This window comes from Tasmannia lanceolata, unplaced genomic scaffold, assembly GCF_043159265.1.
Source record: "Tasmannia lanceolata isolate RefF3 unplaced genomic scaffold, GAP_Taslan_0.1 ptg000037l, whole genome shotgun sequence".
In the NCBI taxonomy this organism is placed as follows: Eukaryota; Viridiplantae; Streptophyta; class Magnoliopsida; order Canellales; family Winteraceae; genus Tasmannia; species Tasmannia lanceolata.
In genome coordinates, this window is record NW_027518714.1 from 22,855,561 (window position 1) to 22,877,307 (window position 21,747).

The 21,747-nt window shown below is 37.1% G+C and overlaps 2 long non-coding RNA genes across 2 annotated transcripts; both read left to right on the forward strand.

Moving 5' to 3' along the window:
- Positions 1–1,677: 1,677 nt before the first annotated feature.
- Positions 1,678–18,229, forward strand: LOC143862249 (uncharacterized). Its single transcript, XR_013240231.1, has 2 exons — positions 1,678–6,227; positions 12,644–18,229. It is a non-coding gene; the product is annotated as an uncharacterized LOC143862249 (long non-coding RNA).
- Positions 18,230–20,062: 1,833 nt separating this feature from the next.
- LOC143862519 (uncharacterized) lies at positions 20,063–21,365 on the forward strand. The gene is made up of 2 exons (XR_013240336.1): positions 20,063–20,567; positions 20,922–21,365. It is a non-coding gene; the product is annotated as an uncharacterized LOC143862519 (long non-coding RNA).
- The last annotated feature ends 382 nt before the right edge of the window (positions 21,366–21,747 follow it).

Sequence of the window (21,747 nt, forward strand, 5' to 3'; positions counted from 1 at the left end):
AAGACCTATAAGCCCTCCATGAATCCAATCCCCCTAATCACCCCTTATATTTTTTGCTGCCATTTCTTTCCATAAAAAAAATTCCCGACTGAAGGAGCTCAAGACATTCAATGACATTGGGCACTAAAGTAAATTGGCATATTCAGCAGGACTGATTTAATCATTGCTATCCTCCCCATCCAAGACGCTACTGAGCTATTTGCGACAGATCGCAGAAATCGGAATGATTTTGAGGTTAGCATGACAAGAGAATGTTGTATCTATATTGTCAAGGGTGTGGTTCATGAATTTTTCCATCTCTAGAAAGTGGGCAGCCCCTTTGTTTGTAGACATTTTTTACTGCTTCGGAAACTAAGAAATTCATGGGATTTGAAAAGGAACATAGATTTTTATGTATGGCTGTTTTTAAAGTAACACTGACGTTTCAGTTAGAAGAGCAATAGTTTGAAGCCTTCTATTGCTTGTTTCATTGCACTGCATGCCGACGTTTAGGCTACCGATGTTTGTTTTGGATTTTGAGAATTGTTTTTTGGTTCAAAACTGTTTATAATCCAGTTTTTGAGTCAAAATCAATTCTAAAAAAACAGGCATGGGTCCCACATGGTGTTTACTCTTTCCTGCTTGGCTTTTATGTGGTGGTTTCTAGCAATTCCAGTTGTCCTTGTGGCCTTGCTGTTGCCCAAAAATTGAGCCATTTTACGTAACCAGTTAAACTTATTGAGCCAAGAAGAAAGGGTGAGAATACAATAAAGGGCACTGAAGAAAGAAGAGTTTGTAGTGACCATGGTTTTAAATTTCGACTGCGGATTTCGGTCAGTTTGTAGTGACCATGGTTTTAAATTTCGACCGCGGATTTCGGTCAGCACCGAAACTGAAATGGCCAACAACCGAAATGTTAAACATGATTTCGTCTGAAATTTCTTTTTTTTAAATATTTCGTCTGAAATTTAACGAAATTCAACCTAAAAATCTCTAATTTTTTAATTATATAGTATTTTCCCAAAATTTGGTATTAAAAAAAATATTATTTTTAATGGTGTACCGGATTTCGCCCAAATTTCGAAGCCGATGAGGGCCGAAATGCATACCGAAACCGAAATTTAAAACCATCGTAGTGACACATGCATTGAGGTAAACCTTACGTATGGTTTAGTGAAGGCAGAATTAGAGGGTGAGGATAAGGAGGCATGACATGGGATAGAAATGGGGTTGCTGCTCAAATCAAGTTGAAATGTAGGTTGTGGATGAGACTTCAGTTTTACTTGTTTATCTAGTAATTTAGAATCATCAAGAAATGATATTTTCACCCGTTTCCAAGCATTCACTCTATTTGTTTCTATTTTTTTTATTTTTTTTTATGGGAAATGATTTCAGCATAGCTATGTTTTGATACAAGACGCTCATGTATATTGTCTTTTAGGATTTAATTGTTAGTAAGTCCTTTTGGTGATTGTAAAAACCCTTTTACAGCTCTTTAAATATTAAAGACAAGAAACATGAGCGTATCAAAACATGTTTGTGTTGAAATCATTTCCCTTTTTTTATTTGAAAAAGATGCGTGGGTTTCCGCTACCTTTTCTTTAGGTCACTTGCCTTTTCGGCCAGGAAAAGAAAGGAAAATTCCGCTTTTTTTCCCAAGAAATTGAGTTTGGGGCTGTTCTCTTAGTTTCACGCGAAACCCAAAAATCAGACGTGGAAATTTTGCAAAATGACGTGGAAAGTCTTACTTTCCCGCAAAGGCTAGATTTCATTTCAGACCAAAGCTGCGAGATTTCGTTTCTTTAACAAAGGAAAGGAAAAAAAGTCGGGCTTCTTTTTTCGACCTCGCGCGAGGAAGAGAAAACCTAGGCCCAACCCTCGGAAGTTCGTCTTCTCCGGCAAGACTACCCAAAGCAAGGTACCTCTCCTTCGCCTCTCTCTAATCTCTCTCTCAGTCTCTATCCTTTTTTTTCATCATTTTTTTCATTTCTGCAAATGGGGTTTCGGAAATGGGTCTCCATCTTCAGATTTTTACGATTTCTCGTCAAATGGGTCTCCATCTTCTAATGGGGTTTCAGAAATGGGTCCCCATCTTTGGAAATGGGTTTGCAAAAAAGGGTTTCAGAAATGGGTTTGCAAAAAACTTCTTCGATCTTGTGAAATGGGTTGCAGAAAACCCTGTTCGATCTTTTTATTGAGTTACAAAAAACCTCTCCTAACTTGCGTTTTTAGGGTTGCAAAACCCATTCTCATTTTTCGTATTTAGGGTTTCAAAAACTCTCTTTGATCTTCACATTGATCTTAAGTTTGTGCTGGAACCCATTTTTGTGGCTGCAAAAACCCTCTCTTTATTGATATTGATCTTCCATTTTTAGGGTTGCAAAGAAAATGGGTTTTTAGGTTTTGAAGCATGTCTTGATAACAAGCTGGGTTTGCAAAAAAAAAAAAAAAGGTTTCGGATTTTGTGGTGTTTATTTTGGCTATGTTACAATAGGATTTGGATTTGATGGGGTTTCATATCTTCTTTGGCTTTCCTTGTTTGGGGGTTTTTCGAGTTTCCCCTTTTATCTATTGCATTTGGGTTTGAGATCTTGGGGTTTTGGAAGTTTTTTTTTTTTTGGGTTTTTTCTTGCAATTGGGGTTTTTGGAGTATAATTTTGGTGGTTGAATGAATTATTGGTGGTTGTGGGTGTATATTTTGGACTATATTCTTGGCAAGTGAACCGGCACAAGAAACCTTTTCTCTGGATTTTTCAAGTTTTCCTGCGCAAGTGAATAGCCGCAATAGCCGCAGGATTCCTTTTCCAGCACAGTTTCTTTTCCTTTCCTTTCCTTTCTGTCACGTCAGATTTCTTTCCTTTCCTTTCTCGAGAAAACAAGTGAACGGACCCTAACACAATCAGAACTTCTTAGACAAAATCTCCTTTCCTAACACGACCAAAACCACTCTTTCTGCTTTCCTAATGAATTTTTTTTATTTCGAATGATTGATGTAGCAGGTGCCTAGATGAGTTTTGTACAGTATCTTATTTCTACACAGACAATAAGCAAGGTGTAAGCATGTGATTTTTTTTCCCTCCCTGTTTTTTACCACCAAAGGAAGCTTGTTTTAACCTGGTATTTTGAAACCCCTTTTCATTATCCTGGTTCAAAAGACCTGCACTCACCATTTTGCATTGCTCAAATCTATATTGCCTTGCCTTCATTGTTAGATTCAGAGCTTTATTATTCGCAACTAGTATTAAAGTCACTTTAAAATTTAGAGCAACTACTTACACCAGTTACATATTTTGTCTTATACCCATGGCGTTGTTAATTTCTGCTGCACCGTTAACCTTTACATATCTTGGGATTGATACATTTGAGCTGCTTGGAACTTAAATTTCATTTACTATATAGATCAGTTCACCCATCTCGTCAAATCATTTGCATCTTGAATCTTAATTTGCTATACTAACCCAGTTGAACTTGTCAGGTTCTTCATTCTCAAAGCTGATTTTTGCATTGTTCTGTATTAGTGTATTCTGTCTTGTTTGTTTATTATATTGCAAAAGTTATCAACGCAGCCAATAGAATCGACATCGACCTTGTCTGCAATAGCACACTCCGGGGTGTACAATTCGTACATCAGTTTCGCCCTTCATCACAGATTATAAAGCACACTGAGACAGCCCAAGGGAACCTATTCATCGTCACGCACCGGTCCTTCGACTCACCAATCAACAAAGCTTCCGTAAAGGTCAATATAATTTTACTGCCTTATCAACCTTGCTGCCAAGCAATTGGGCCAAGTTCTCCGCAAGAGGTTAGTAGCTTAAAACTCGCTCGCATTTAAGCAATTTAAGCAAATTGTGAACCTCGCCTATTCTTCGCAAGAGGTTAGTAGCCACATCCTCCCATATCTGTTCCAAAATTTAGGTCCTAATCTTAACCTTTGAAACCATCTCTCACCTAGACTTAAGTTATAAGCTTTCACTTGATTTCAACATTAAAATCCCAAATTTTGTAAAATTCTTCCGTTCCTAGCTTCAAATTTTCGAACTTATTTAATCTTTTAAACGTATAAGTTTTCACAAGGATATTAATTTGTGTTTTTTGCAATATCACCCATTGCACTATCCATCTTTCTGGGGGATTTAAATTTTTGGTGGAATTACTCAATGATTTCACTTCATGTTGACCATATCAAATTCAACTCCATTCTCTAGGTTTGGTTTACTTTTAGCCAGAGCTTATTACAGATTTGTAGATATCCAATGCCAAAGCTCTCAAGTTAGTTTACGGGCAACAGAATCTAGGTTCATGTTACTGCTTTCCTTTATTTGTATCGACTCACTAGCTTGTTTTGGATTTCATCTACGGTTTTTTCTTTCCTAAGATTTTCAATACTTCTCAAGATTTAGGGAAAAAAAGAGTAAATGCATGGTGTCTTTAGTAATAGTCCAGCTCTATTCCGCCATACATTAAGCTAAAACCACAGAATTGTCAGTTCGTTTTTTCTGTCGTTGTGCACAGCAAGGCCTCTGTTGATCGCCGCCGCCCAATGGGTTCTTTTATTTGGTCGTTTAGCAGCCCACAATTGCAATTTAACGGCCCATAGTTGTTAGTTATTGATTGATTTTTCATTGTCTTTTTTCTTGAAAGCCATTTGATTTGGTGGGGATAAACATGATGAACGTGAACCAAATAGAAAAAAGAATTGTAAGCCCAATATCTCAACCCTTGGCAATCCTCTAATCTTGTTTTGATGATTCCAAACACAAGTTGATTCATCATTTTTTACTAATGAATTTTGTGTTTAAGTTAAAAATACAATTCAATCAAGGATCAAAGTCAAGGATGAAGCATGGATCAAGGTTTGCACAAATCATGAAGATCAAGTGAGCCAAAGGAAAGAAGAGGAGATTCATGATGAAGACAGAGACTCGAAGAAGAAGATCAAAATTTAGGATTTGAAGTCAAAGTCTTGAGTTTAGAATGTATAAATCTAATACTTAAAAAACCCCATTAACAACTACTCAAGGGTATCCTAAAAAAGGTCCCAAATATGATTAACAAACAAGGGAAATCAAGTAGACCCAAAGCCAAAGTACCAAAGTGAGCTTAAATATGAAAAAACATCAAATTGGCACTTGATAATTGGTCTAGATAAACATCAAATTCTCTTATTTGTAGAGCACAAGAACGTCAAAATCCGATGAGAAACAAGGGATATATGAATTTTACAAAATGACTGCGCAAAACTGGAAAAATCCTGAAATTGTCTTGTGGCTAGTCAGGCTGCCCAGTAGACTGGCATGGCCTACTTCCAGTGGCAAATTGTTTTTTTTTAAAAAAAAAAAAAAAAGCATAACGGCTATGATTTGTCTGACACTGCGAATTTATTGCCGACTCACGTGTCCTGCCGTGTCGGACACGACACGCGTGTCCACACGTGTCGACACTCCTTTGGACACTCTTACTTGTATTGCTAGACTTTATGTGGGTGTGTGGACATGTTTTTGTACCGTGTCAAGTGTGACATTCTATTTTTTTTATTGAATATTGTGTTTACATCATTTAGACAACTCATATCCATGTCGAAACTGGACACATGAATCCATATCCACAAATCATTATTACATATACTTTCTATTTTAGCCGTGTCCCCGTTTCTAAAGTTTGGTGGTTTGCCATGTCCGACGCTCCGTGTCCGTGTCGACATGCGACACTCGTGTCTGTGTCCACAAATCATGGCATAACGGCTAGTTTGAAACTTGCCTTAGGGGAGCCCTAAAATGTCTGGTTTTGGGCAGTTTGTGTGTAAAAAGGGTTCTCTAACCCCTTTAGAATGGAAAAATACACTCCAAAAGACATTTTTATCACTAATATGAGTGATTAACACCCTTGTGCTTCAATTTGGATTTCTTGAAGGGATTAGATCCTAGGCTTCAAATTGTACATTCTTTCAAGAGAGAAACTTGTTGTGAGCTAAGTGTTATATTTGCCTTTTGAGAGGCCATTGTATTTTTAATTTTCTTTGATTGTATTTGGTTAGTGCTAGGAGACACGGAGCCATCTTCGTGGCGAGTGTTCAGAGATATAATAAAGCCTTCTCTGTGGTGGGATCTTCACCAAGGTTAAGAAGATCGGTTGTAATGGTGGGATCATCACTGAAGTTAAAAGGATCGACTTAGTGAAAGCCATCACGTTTGTTGGTGGGAATGGAGTGGGTCTTGAATTTAAGACTGAACCACTACAAAACCTCGGTGCACATTTTCTTACTCTTTCTTACTTTACTTGCATCTTGATTTCATCTTCTTGCATTCATTGTTAAATGATCTTGCATTCATTGCTAGGGTTGCCATCTACTTGGGCCTCACATGGTCTTTTCAAGAAGTCCAAAAAATTGATGGATGCCAACCAAAAAGTTAAAAAATATATATATATAAGAAAAATCTGAAAAACATGCTTCTAAGTGAGTATTACTTTCCATGATTTTCTTTTCCCTAGATCCAAACATACCTTAAATAACTCTTTGATCTTACGATCATAAGATCAATTTATTCTAATGCAAACTGTTGCTTAAATGTTGTTTTTTACTGTCAATGTTCAACAAGAAATATACTTGTTATTCAATGTGAGGAGATTTATTTGCCAAAGGAGATCCAAAGCAAGGTGTATTAAGGAGACAGTTCCGATCAATCAAAGGTGGGATTGAGGGTGTGGAAGTGAGGTGTCACACTGTATTAAGGAGACAGTTCTAACTGGTCTGTTGCATGTCGGACCTGCCACCTTGTGAATGGACAAAAGTTGTTGTCTTCATTAACGAGGGTGGTTGGTCTGATGTGCGATAGACTAGCCGTGAAAACCCTTTTGCGATGGACGCTAGCAATTCCCATATATATATATATATATATATATATATATATATATATATGTATGAGAAAACTGTTGGTGAGCTTAAGCGCACCATTTTTTTGGTGCGCTTAAGTTGTTATAACGCCTCCGATTGGTGCGCTTAAGCGGGACCCAAACATTTAAACGAAGACCCAAACATTTAAACGAATGGGAGGCGTTATAACAACTTAAGCGCACCAAAAAAATGGTGAGCTTAAGCGCACCAACAGTTCTCTCTCTCTCTCTCTCTCGCTCTCTCTATATATATATATATATATATATATATATTTGAATGGTAATTTGATTGAAAAATATTAAATATTCTTTTTTTTATACAGTGATGGTAAATAATTAACCGTCCCCCAAAAATTATAGTAGGGTTGATTTGAAATTTACTGTCACAGATTCATATTTGTTGGCGACGGTGAATTTGGCAGTCGCCAATGTTATGTTGTAGCAACAGTTAATGGGCAACAGAGGAAAAAAAAAGTCGTCGCATTATGCAGACGCATCCTTTTCCAAAATTCCATGCCAAAATTTCAATGAGAGATATTTTACGAAACTAACTGATCATAAGAGATTTTGTTTCCTAATAAACCTTTTATCTCTAGCTAGCATGTTTAGAAATCCTATATTTTATCTTTTGAGTTAGGAGTTAAATAAGGAAGTTTATCTTTTATTAATTTTAATGATAATAGTAACAATAAGACTTCTTTAGCAAGGAGTCTTAAGTTCTAAAAGATATATATTGGATGATTGGAATATGAAAAAGGGGAGCTTTTGAATTTTTATTTCAATATTATGTTTTCTCTTCTTGGTGGTTTGTGTGAAAATTGTAAATCAAAAGTGGTCAAATTCTATTTTGGTTTTTGATTTTGCAACAATGATTTGGTATCAGAGCTCTCGTTGATCCTTGGCATTTGTTATGAAGATGCGACTACCATGGCTCGTGGGCGTGATCGAGTTGTTCCTATGGAGGCTCCCCGTCAAGATCACCGAATCGATGAAGTAGAAGTATTAAGGATGCAAGTCCAACAAAACTCTAAGTCTTGTTGGCAATAGTCTCTCCTTGGAGGATTTTAACCATTTTTATCATCGTGCTCCGCGAGGTGAGCCGGGTGAAATTGAATTTCATGATCGAACGAGTCCGAATCAGCCATACCGTGATATTAATATGTGCTTTAAATGTTTGGGTTTCGGTCATGTAGTGGCAGAGTGCCGAAACCTAACGCATGTAAATTTGGTCAAAGAATTTGAAGAGTTGGTCGAATCGAAGGTTCTAGTTGAACAACCATATTTAAATTTGATCGAAGAGTTTGACGAGTTGGTTGAATCTAAGGTTCTAAATGAACAACCATATTTTGATGACTACAATGATGATCAGAGTGATAAGATCACTTGGAATGATCATGGCAAGGCTTTGGTTACTCGGCGTACTATGAATAATCTTATCATTGATAGTGGGAGTTGCGACGATGTGGTGACACAAGAGATGGTTGTTGTGTGATATGAAAGCACGAACGAAAAAGAAAAAAAATTGAATTTGGCGGCATGGAGATCAAAGTGGAGGGTAAATGGCGAATTACTAATTTGATTTCTTCATTAATTTTTGTCGATTCATTTTTATTAGATCATAAATTGAAGCCTACAACAGATGTTTATGAATTCAAGCCGATTCAAGATCAAGAATGATTATCTTTTTGTGTAAGAGATTATTTAGAAGAGTTTGATGCTCTAGAGTTTCAGATGATTAGCATTCTTCGACACTTCAAAACTTGAGGACGACTTTTTCTGAATCATGGGAGCATTCTTCGACACTTCAAAACTTGAGGACGACTTTTTCTGAATCATGGGAAAATGATGCCGGTGAAAATTAGTAAGAACGTGCACGCTTCGAAGATTTAAATTGGAGGTCGTATTTACTCCAACCCAGGGAGTCTGATGCGTACATATCCTTTTCTAAGATTCCATGCCAAAATTTCAATGAGATATTTTAGGAAACTAACTAATCTTAAGAGATCTTGTTTCCTAATAAACCTCAGCTCTAGCCGCAGCAGCTGCAGAGACTAAAGGAAGTCTGTCCCTCTCAATAAAGGGAATAACGGTGCGAATACTAGCGTGCAGCAGCCTCAATGCCTGTTTACACCTCAGAGCCTTCCATTGTGTCAAATCATCCCCTTGTTGCTCAAGCTTACCCTTGATAATTACGCCGTTGTGCCTGGGCTGTGAAGTCTCTTAGCCACATGGATAGTTCAATGTGCTCATAGCGCCTGACCCAAAGATGTGGATCATCCAAGGCAGATTAATAGCATGGCATACTTCTAAGTAAAATACCAATCTGGCAATTGACCGATCGGTCTCCAACAAATGGTTCTACTCCAGTATTTCCCACAGCTATCCCAGCTATTTGTGCTTCGACTCGGGAATCTCGATCCACCAGGTATGGATCCGAATCAGAAACGCTAATGTGATTTCTATAAAAACTGGCACTGAATATAGTTAAGTTGCACTTGCCTATGACTCCACCTTAGCTGAGGCATACTTCAACGGATGAACCAGAGCTCCTATAAACACTAGCTATTGAGACTTATCTCTCGCTAAAACATTTAGAAATCGTAGATTTTATCTTTTGAGTTACTTTTATTAGGAGTTAAATAAGGAAGTTTATCTTTTATTAATTTTAATTATATTAGCACCTAAAAGTCTTTTTTTAAGGCTCTAGTTTGGGGAACTTGGGTCCTACAAATATTGTGGGAGTTCTCGGATCTAAGTATGGAGTGGTGCTCTGTGCTTGATTGGACTATTGGGACGACTGATGCCTCAGAATCAGAGGTTAGAGCAGTTTACCAAGGTATGGAGTTTATGAAGAAGAATTACCTTGATAATATTGTGGTTGAAGGAGATTCTTCTAACATCACTAGTTGGCTTAAAGGGTCTCATAAACCTCTGTGGAGATTTGATAGGTTATTCGATGAGATATTTGATTAGGTCAGGCACCTGGAGGTTGTGTTTAATTATGTTTGGCGATTTGTCAACCAGGTGGTGGACAACTTAGCTAGAGAAGGAGTCTTTAAGATTCTCTAGTGCTCTTTGACTCTCTCCCACCATGATCTTTTTTCTTGTGATCTTTCTTTCATTGTTGTTCTTTCTTTCTTCGTTGTATCTAGTCCAACTCGGGCATTTTTATTAATATATACGGCTACCTCTTTTAAAAAAAAAAAGCTCGAATTTTTTTTAGCCATGAGTCTTAACCTGTAAACGATATATATTGGACAATTGGAATATGAAAAAAGGGAACCTTTAGATGTTTTTTTTCAATATTATGTTCGTGAGAAAATCGTATATCAAAAGTGGCGAAATTCTATTTGGGTTTTCGCTTTTGCAATTTCTTCTTCCGCTCGCACTACTGCATTATCAAATGGGTGCTATGATATTGTTGAAATTTTCACAACCGAAACATCGCACTTTATTAGTGGTTTTAGGTGTAGGTCATTTTATAATAGCTCTCACCCTCTCATCTATATGGGTGCCGGTAGAGCCTACCAACTAGGAAAAAAGAAGAAGGTTATTTCATAAAACTATTCTTCTTACCTAACTTGTTTCCTTTGAGTGCAAGAAGTGCCTTTCTTATGTGACCAACATGCTCTTCTTTGCTATAATTGTATATCAGCATAATCTCATAATAAACCACATTGAATTGACCAATAAGGCTTGAGAACTTGGTTCATTAGCCTCATGATGGTGCATGGTGTGTTTGTGACCCAGATGACATAATTGGACCCTCCTTGGTCATAAAGGCTTTCTTCCAATCGTCACTTGATCTGATCCTAATCCGGTGACACCCTCTTCTTAAATCTAATTTGGAAAATATTGTCGACCGTTCCAGCCATATTGAACATATCATTCGGCTGTGATATAGTAAATCTATACGTCAGACAATAAATTTATTAATGGCCTTACTGTGACTACACATGGTCTAATTTCCATCTTTCTTATTGTCGTCTATGTTGGCACAACACACAAGCTCATTTTTCCCTAACTAGTCCCTTACAAACCAATTCTTCCTCTTTACAATTGTAATAATCTGTTCTTCTTTATACTCATATGTCCGCGAACGATTAGGCAAACTCGCACCTAGAATAAGGTCAATATTGTGTTGAATGTTCCCTATAGAGGACATAATTGTAAATGAAGAGGAGAAGGTCGACCAACTCCAACATGATGATGACGACGATGATGCTCTACCATTACTGCTCACTAAGTTGAGACAGTTAGATCTTCAATTCCTACCTCAATTGGGTAGTATTTGCAAAGAGGTCTCCTTGGCTTTTCCTGCACTTGAAGTGATACATTTTGCTAGGTGTCCGAATCTAAAGAGGCTTCCCGTGGGGATAAAAAAGGCACCCAATCTAAGGAAGATTTATGGAAAGAGAGAATGGTGGGAAGCATTGGAGTGGGAAAACGATGCCATCAAACAACAACTCCAACCTTTCTTCGACACTTTATAAAGCTGAAGCCCATCCCAAATCTCAATTACGGTATTTCGCCCCACAGGTTTTTTATTTTATTTTTTCGGTTCAAGTCAATAGATGTATGTTCTAATGTTATTTATAAGGGATTTGGTAGGGAGAATCGCACAAGGCTTATAAGGCAAGAAGAGACTGCTGCTTTACCAAACTTAGAGGATCTAAGTCTTTTTGTTTCTAATTTCTACCTAATTTGCAGGGACTTTGGGAGGGGGTCGATGCCACTTGGTGGAACCCTTGCTACCTATGTTTGGATGCCTAAGCATTCTTTAGGGAAGTAAAGTCTATATGATAGAAGGCAAGATTTTGGATGTCATGTAAACCTTTGGAAAACCATGATCTTTACTCTATTTGGATGCAAGTTAACTAGGAGAGGGAGAGATAGAGAGAAAATGTTATATAGAGACAGTAGAGGAGGATTGCCTATGTTATATCGTCTTTTTTGAGATATTTCATATGGAAAAAGAAGTGACGTCACCTCATAAGACATCCAATTTTTACACTTTTTTGTTGTCCGGAAATCCCTAAGGATTTGGGTGTTACTTTGGCAAACAAAAGACACCAAGTAATTTAAAAGGTGCAATATTTGCTCAGAGAATGCTTCAGGAACCCTTGAAATTGGCTTCCAAACAGAGTCAGGTCTTTGACATTGGACCATTGTCCTAAGTTGAGGAAGCTTTTCTCTCGGTGCCATATTAATCTTCAACGACTCCTTGACATACAAGAGTTGAGTGTTTCAAGATGTGGTGAATTGGAGGAGGTAATTGTAGATGAAGTGGAGAAAGTTTGAGGCCGGTTCTTAGAACTTACCTCAGTTGGGAGGGTATTTGCAAAGGGTATACTTGGCTTTTCCTGCACTTGAAAAGATTGATGTTTATCTGTGTCCAAATCTAAAGACGCTTACACTGGGGATCCAAAGGGGACTCGATCTCAGGTATATTCAAGGCGAGAGAGAATGGTGGGAAGTATTGGGGTGGGAAAATGATGCCATCAAACAACAACTCCAACATTTCTTCACCTCACAGCAAATAACATCCAAATTCTGGTTTTTCTCCCCCATTTTTTTTTCCATCGTAAGAGATGTAAATTATTTATTAATGGAAATCACTTCCAAAATGGGATTTCATTTGGAAAATAAAGATGAAAGTGGAATTGATCTTTTTATTTGGATTCCTTTGAGGTGGATTATATATGATATGTCTATTCATAAGATTGAATGCACACTTTTATTTGCCTCTCATTCTTTTCTTATTTTCCAGTCAATATGCAGTCCCTTGCGGCACCGGTATTTGAAATTGCGAAGTGGTTAGGTTATCCTATTATTCGACGCATTAGCTACATCAAAAATCTTGAAAAGAATTTAAAAGATCTCAATGAAAAAGCAAGCGTTCTGTATAGTAGAAGGGAAGACATCAAAAGGCAAGATAAGTAAGCATGGAAGCAGAGGGACTGCTTCGAATGAATGTAAAATTTGGCTTGAAAAGGTGGAAAGGCTACAGAGTAAGGTGAATGAGATAGAGAAAGAATACAAAGAGGAGAAAAATTGTTTGATGGGATGGTGTCCGGATGTTTCATTGCGGTTGAAGCTTGGCAAACGTGTTGATGATTCCAATATTTTGATCAAAGATCTCTTGGAGGAACCTGCGGTTTGGGTCGTTGGGGTGGTCGTTGACGCACCGACAAATATAGCTGAACCCATACCTGGACCAACAATAGAAGGGAACACATCAACTGGTCGCAGTCTGCAAAAAATATTGGGATGGATCAAAGACATTAAAAAACAAAAGATTGGAATTTGGGGAATGGGTGGAGTTGGAAAGACGACGGTGATGGAAAATCTGAACAACTCACTAGAAATAACCCAGTTGTTTGAAATTGTCATATGGGTAACATCTCAAAAGATTGGAGCTTGCGAAATGTGCAAAATGAAATTTTAAAACGATTGTCATTGAATTTAGGAAGTGATGAATCGAATGAAAATATGAGAAGAAGAATATATGAGGAATTGAAAAGAAAGAAGTTCATTCATCTTTTGGATGACATGTGGGAGAAAATAGAGTTAGACAATGTTGGAATCCCTCGCTTAAACCAAGAGAATGGTTCCAAAATAGTGCTAACGACTAGACGCCAACAAGTTTGTAAGTCGATGGATACTGATGAAGAGATAAAGGTGGATATCTTATCTGAAGAGGAAGCATGGCAACTTTTTCAAAACAAAGTGGGGGATGTTGTTGAATATCCTAGCATACAATCCTTAGCAAAGGATGTGGTTAAGGAGTGCGATGGTCTGCCGCTTGCTATTATCGTGGTGGGAGGGAGCTTGAGGAAGGAGGAGGATGTCCATGTGTGGAAAAATGCATTAGATGAGTTACGCTCGCCAATTACTTCTGATATAGAAGATATGGAGGGAAAAGTGTTTAAGCGCTTGAAATTCAGTTTCGACAGGTTAAACAATGACAATACAAAGAATTGCTTTTTGTACGGGGCACTGTATCCGGAAGACCATAAGATACCAATAGATGAATTAATTGAGTATTGGAGGGGGGAAGGTTTTATCAATGGTGCAAATAAGGGGCTTACTATAGTAAAAAATCTCATAGGTGCATCTCTTTTTGAAAGTGCCGAGACAGACGCTGTCAAGATGCATGATGTTATAAGGGATCTAGCATTACGAATCACTTCTCCAACTGGATCTAGCTCTTGTGGCAGTTAAAAATCTTAGTCCTTGAATTTCCTGTATTGAACATATAAGTTTGTGTGTTGATGGTTTTTTTTTTTTTTTCCTATTCAATCTTAGTCCTTTCATTAGTCATCCTTAATTGAGGAGATTTGATTTTTTTTTTTTAAACTCTCAATCTTGGTGCCAGTTGGGCATTTCATTTTCTAATTTGTTGTAACAAAAATTAGAAAATGAAATGATCAATCGAGACCGAGATTGAGAGTTAGAAAGCCAATTAAATTGCTAGCAGCCCTCTATATTAATTATGGACCTTATAAACCATTCATTTATTGGTCAAGCTGGGCCCGCTCAATTTGTTGAAAAAAAAAAAAAACACTGGGCCCGCTCTATTGGCTGATAAAAAATATTCATTTGTTGGCCCCGGCATATATAGACAGTGTCTTGAAAATCTCATGGGATGATCTAACCATTCGATATGTAGATGCTTACAGGCTGTGGCTTCCATTTACAACCTACCTATTATGGGCCCAACAGACTAATCACTTAGATCACCCAATATCGTGGGCTCAACTTGACTACCACATTCGGCCTAGCTGCACTTATACCCAAGGTTTCGGGGTCCCATATCATTTTCCTAAAAAAGCATTAAGAGGGACAACCAAGGTTAAAATCCTAGGGAGCATTTATCATCAACCTAAAGTAAAGTTAGGGGCAACTGATATTAAAAGAAAAGGGAATGTTTCAGTAGGATGCCAACTTAATTGTAATACAATGAGGGGTGCTCACTAGAGCATAGGAGGTCCTACATTTGAATGGCCTAGAAGTCATGCCAAACACGCCTGCCCCCGCATCCAACAATATATATTTAGGCTTTGGTTGATTGGCTCCGCTTGGTGGAAGGAAAGCCGAAAACCGCATGATTGAATGGTCATAATCAAAAGGATCTGTCCTTTTTCACTTTCATTTCCATGGATGGTAGGAAACCAAATGGAGCCTGAATATGAATTGTCAAAAGCTACATCGGGGCAACGGAATATTTTCAACAAAAACAAATGTTACATTGTGAGTTGGCTTACGTCCATGTCGACTACTTATGCTAACTTTCGAAACTTTTCTGGTAAAGAATCCTTCAAGGCATGTTTGCATCAAGTCATTTTGTTTTCTCGTAAAAAACTTTCTCTGTAATATTCGTGTTCGGAAACTATTCTTTTACGGGATTTTCTCCATTTTAGGGGTGGAGACGGACGAAAGCCAAAAAAATTACAAAAATCTTATTCGGCTACGTGACCTGCTAAGGTCCGTTTCCAAAATTTCTGCTACTTTTTCGACTGAAAAATAGGATTCCATGAAGCGATAAATAACCGTTTCGAAATTTTCTCATCACTCCGTTTCCGCCCGAATTTTTAGGCGAGAATGAGAAGTGTGGCCGAACATGCCTTTTCGATGGTTTGGCTCTCTCATTTAATTGGAAACTTTCTTTTCATAAATAATTTTTTTTCAATAAATTGGGAAATAAAAAAAAGCTCCTAAGAGCCTTATTTAACGAGGAATGATAAATTAAAAGGCATCCTTCCAAAAAACTATCTACATGGGCACCCATAAAAAAATGTTGGCCTGGGTAGGCGCTGTTATCTGAGGCTTGTATGCCAACAATGCCCCTAGACACCGCGATGATGCTGCTTAATAAATGTAGTGGTTGTGCCTTTTCCATCAAAAAATGATTTTGGGATACTTGGTAGCATCACGAACCTACTAGTGGTATCAGAGCGAGGTCGAGTGCACGAATTCCCTGGGATCATTGTTGTGGGGGTTGTTGGCTTGAGTGGGTGCTAGGACCTAGATTGGAGGTTGGCCACATGGCCCTAGGCTTGTCTGCCAGCAATGCCCCATGATGCTACTTAATAAAGATAATGGTTGCGCATTTCCCATCACCAATCGGTTTTGGGATAGTTGGTAGTGTCAAGATCCTACAAAAAAGCTAAATTAACTTTCCATCAGAAAGCATAGTTAACTTGTTTAATTTATCAGTGGCGTTTGCCAAACCCTAGCTTTCCTACCACAAATAAAAAAATGCTTTATTTAACATTCTGAGAAAGTAAACTTCCTAAAATTCGTGCTATTATATTTAACTTCCCATCATCTACATTCTGCATCAAAACCAAAGGATGGATATGGGTCATCTTGTTTCGAATTTTGACTACGATTTTTGCTTTCGTAATGAATTTTTTTTATATTTCCAATGATGTATTGGATTTTTAGAACTTGAGAAGTGCTTGCCTCGGATGAGAAATCCTGACTTTGTTTTTGAGAGGGGATGAAGAAAAAATCTACTTTACTGACGGCAAGGTGGTGAATTTCCCAAACAAAATTTTCTTTCCTAATTCAATTAGAACTTCTTAGACAAAATCTGCTTTCCTAACACAATCAGAACTTCTTAGACAAAATCTGTTTTCATAACATGACCAAAACCACTCTTTCTGCTTTCCTAATGAATTTTTTTATATTTCGAATGATTGATCTAGCAGGTTCCTAGATGAGTTTTAAGCAATATCTGCACAGACAATCAGCAAGGATATTGATTTGTGTTTTTTGCAATATCACCCATTGCACTTTCCATCTGTCTGGGGGATTTAAATTTTTGGTGGAATTACTCAATGATTTCACTTCATGTTAACCATATCAAATTCAGCTCCATTCTCTAGGTTTGGTTTACTTATAGCCATAGCTTATTACAGATTTGTAGATATCCAATGCCAAAACTCTCAAGATAGTTTACGGGCAACAGAATCTAGGCTCATGTTACTGCTTTCTTTTAGCTGTATCGACACTTGCATTCACTAGCTTCTTTTGGATTTCATCTACCATTTTTAATTTAATTGTCCAGCTATATTCCACCAGACATTAAGCGAAAACCACACCATTGGTGTCAGTTTGTTTTTTTTCTGTCGCTGTGCATGGCAAGGCCTCTGCCGATCGCCGCTGCCCAATGGGCTCTTTTATTTGGTCGTTAAGCAGCCCACAATTGCAATTTGACAGCCCATAGTTGTTTGTTATTGATTGATTTTTCATCGTCTTTTTTTCTTGAAAGCCATTTGATTTGGTGGGGATAAACTGATGAAGGTGAACCAAATAGAAAAAGAATTGTAAACCCAATGGCTCAACCCTTGGCAATCCTCTAATCTTATTTTGATGATTCCAAACACTAGTTGATTCATCATGTTTTTACTAATGCATGTTGTGTTTAAGTTAAAGATACAATTCAATCAAGGATCAAAGTCAAGGATGAAGCATGGATTAAGGTTTGCACAAGTCATGAAGATCAAGTGAGCTAAAGAAAAGAAGAGGAGTGATACAGTTCTGGAAGTGTCAGATCTGCTCAAATGGAAATTTATAAAGAAATAGAGAACGAAACAGAGGGAAAAGAAGATGAGGGAGAGAAGAAGAAGAAGAAACAGATGTAGAAGAAGAAGAAGAGAGTGACGAAGGAATATTTCTTTTCTTATCCCCCTTTTCTGATTTCGTGATCTCTTTATAAGAGAACATCGCTATCAGTTGGTTACATCTGACTCTGACATATCAGTTTGTAACTAATGATATTCCTTTTCTAATTACAAGTAGAAACTTCTTAATGAAAGAAATTAACCACTAATCTAAGTACCCCTTTATTTCCGGTCTAATTCTCCACATAATCTTCCATCCAATGAGGTTTGTTCTTGGTTCTTACTGCCCTGTTAATCATTCCATCAGAATTGTTGATCTGTACGGCTCCCCTGTCAATGGTTGATCTGTATTTGTATCAAGGATATTCATAATGAAGAGAAAGACTTGAAAATTGAAGATTTGAAGTCAGAGTCATGAGTTTAGAATGTATAAATCTAATCCTTAAAGTAACCCACTAAGAACTACTCAAGGGTATCCTAAAAAAGTCTCAAATATGATTAACAAACAAGGGAAATCAAGTAGACGAAGCCCTTATGGATAATTGTTCTACATAATTTTCAATTTTTTTTATCAAAAGGATGTCCTTTTTCACTTTCATTTCCATGGATGGTAGGCAACCAAATGGAGCCTGTATGGATTGTCAAAAGCTACATCGAGGCAAGGGTTCACATTCAACAAAAATAAATGTCACATTGTGGGTTGGCTTACGCCCATATTGAGTACTTATGCCAACTTTCGAAACTTTTCTGGTAAAGAATCCTTCAAGGCATGTTTGGATCTATTAATTTTGTTTTCGCATAAAAAACATTCTCTGTAATATTAGTTTTCCATGGTTTGGCTCTCTCATTTAAGTGGGATTTTTATTTTCGTACATAAAACATTCTTCAATAAATGGGTAAAGAAAAATTTAACGCGGAATTATAAACTGAAAGGCATCCTTCCAAAAAAACCATCTACACAGGTGCCCACAAAACAGCATAATTAACTTGTTTATTGTATAGCGGTGTTTGCCAAACCTGAGCTTGCCTAGAAAAAATAAAAAACTTTATTCAACTTTCAGAGAAAGTAAATTCCCTAAAAATCGTGCTATACAAGACCAAAACCAGTCTTTCTGCTTTACTAATGACTTTATTTTTTATTCGAATGATTGATTTAGTAGGTGCATAGCTGAGTTTTCTGATTTGCGTTTTTTGCAATATTGCCCATTGCACTTTCCATCTTTCTAGGTGATCTAAATTTTTGGTGGAATTACTCAATGATTTCAATTCATGTTAACAATATTAAGTTCAACACCATTTTCAAGGTTTGGTTTACTTATAGGAAGAGATTATTACAGATGTGTAGATATCCAATGCCAAAGCTCTCAAGATAGTACACAGGCAGCAGAATGTTCCCGTTACTGCTTTCTTTTATCTGTATAAACATTTGCATTCACTAGCTTGTTTTGGATTTCGTCTACGGTTTTTTTTTCCTAGTTAGTGATTGATTTTTCACCATTTTTTTCATGAAAGCCACTTGATTTGGTGGGGATAAACACAGTGAATGTGAACCAAACAGAAAAAGAATTCCAAAAAATTGATAAATGTCAACCAAAAAGTGAAAAAAAATAAAATCAGGAAAAAAAACCGAAAAAAGCTTCCAAGAGATTATTACTTTCCATAATTTTATTTTCCCTAGATCCAAACATGCCTTAAGGAACTCTTTGATCTAACTATCATATGATCAAATAATACTGTTGTGTATGTCCGTTGAATGCAATCCATTGTTTACTACAACAAAATTAGATTTTTCCTACGGATAAATTCGTAGTGAAAAGTACCAAAATCATTGGTAACATTTTTTCACTAAGAATTTCAAGGTGGATAACTTTCATAAGCTAGGTGGCAGTAGGGAAAGACCTTTCCCTATAGATTTGTAATTCCGTAGGGATAATCCACCTTTCCCTACGGAATAATCCGTAGGGACAGGATTGGACTTTCCCTATGGAAGTTAATAAATACCCTAGAGAAAATTTACTTTTCCTTATGAAAATTGAAATTAATTCGTAAGGAAAATGTGCTTTTCCATGCGGAATTTCTAAAAATCCAAAGGAAAAATGTGCCTTTCCCTACATAATTTCAAAAATCAATAGGTAAATAGTACTTTTGCCTACGAGATTTAAAAAAAACAATCCATAGAGAAAAAGGTGTTTCTTCTTAATTAGACGGTTAATGGAGATATTTAGAGAAAATAAAAAAGAACTTCCTATGGTTTTCATTGATTTGGAAAAAAAAAGTACAGTGGGCCCACTTTATTGGGTCATCTCCTCATAGGATGATCCTAACCCTCTATTTGTGGATGTTTTCATACTGTGCCTTCTGTTTTATACTATCACACAAATGGCGGGTCATGATCATCTTATCTATGGAGTAGATTTTGTGCCACAACCTATATACTCTGGGCCCGACAGACTAATCACTTGGACCCCACTTGACTATCAAATTAGGCCTCGCTTCGATTAGATCACCATATTCCAAAGTCTCTCTCTCTCTCTCTCTCTCTCTCTCTCTCTCTCTCTCTCCCGGTTAACTTGCATCCAATCAGAATAAAGCACATGGCATTATATGGCTTTACCGGAGTTTTAATTGAATAAAAAATCCAGCCGCCCTCCATAGACTTTACTTCCCTAAAGAATGCTTAAGCATCCAAGCAGAGCCCGACAATGGATTCAACAACTCCTTAACTTACAAGAGTTGAATGTTTCAAGATGTGGTGAATTGGAGGAGGTACTTGTAAATTAAGTGGATAAGGTTGAGATTTTTAGAACTAGTACACTTACCTAAATTGGGAAGTAGTTGCAAAGGGGTCTCCTTGGCTTTTCATGCACTTGAAATGATTGACGTTTATAGGTGCCCGAATCTAAAGAGGCTTTCCTTGGGGATCCAAAGGAGAGCTAATCTAAGGTATGATCAGGGCGAGAGAGAACGGTAGGAAGCATTGGAGTGGGAAAATGATGCCATCAAACAACAACTTCAACCACTCTTTGCCGCACAGCATGAATACTGAAGTACATCCAAATACAGGTATTTTTCTCCCAATGTTAATTTTTTCAGTTCAAGAGATGTATATTATTTGAGGAGGTACTTTGGTGATGAGTAACCAATGGGGGCGCCCTTTCATCTCATATTTGGAAGGGAGCCCTATAGACTTCCTCATATTATTTATTAATGGACAACACTTCCAATATATGGGATTTTGTTTGAAAAATAAAGACGAAAGTGGAATTGATGGATGGTTTGGTCTATTCCTCAATGATAAAGAATCCTTCAAGGCATGTTTAGATCTAGTCATTTTGTTTTCTCATCAAAAACTTTCTCTTTAATATTAGTTTTCCATGGTTTGGCTCTCTCATTTTAATTGGAATTTTTCTTTCCTAGATGAAACATTCTGCCTCGGATGAGAAATCCTGACTTTGTTTTGAGAGGGGATGAAGAAAAAAATCTACTTTCCTGACGTTGGTTGGATGGACATTGCCATGATTTTATCTCTTCAGACTGTTCCATAGACTGCAAGTGTTTATAACAATTTACGAAGTCTATTTGAAGCAGCATTTTTTTCTTAGATGTTGGTTGCTTTTAATGTGTATATTACTTATGTAGCAAAGGCAAAATCTCCAGTAAAATACATACATGAATGCAATGGTTTCCCAAAAGGAGTCCGTTTGTGACTTCCATGCCAAGGTTGTGGTTGTTTTAGATGAAGATAGGCAAAAAGTGTTTCATCCTAAAAGGATATGATCTGTTCATTTAGGGTTTCTCTCTTTTTGGTTGTTCTTGGAACTCTTCTCATGGTTTTAACTTAAATTTACTCCATTTTATGAACTGCTGGGGATGTATTTTGACTATTCGATCTCCCCAATTAAATAATTACCTTGCTTTTAAATTATTGCAATTTCTTCTAATTTCACCCTTACCCTATTTTGAGCAGATGCGAGCACTACCTGTCAATTGCTTGCTGAAATGCCTTATTGAGACAAAATGATATTGCCGACTATGGTTAATTTGTATGAAATCTCTAGGCATATCTCCATCTGTGTGTTTTGGTATTGGTTATCTATAGTAATTCAGAGTCCACATGCTACAATAGTATAATAATCTTATAAATAAAGGTAATGGACAAGGTAATCGGATTTTCCAACATGAATGCACTGAGGGCCATAACAAATGAAAGGGTAGAGGAGATACATATTGTTGAGATATTCAA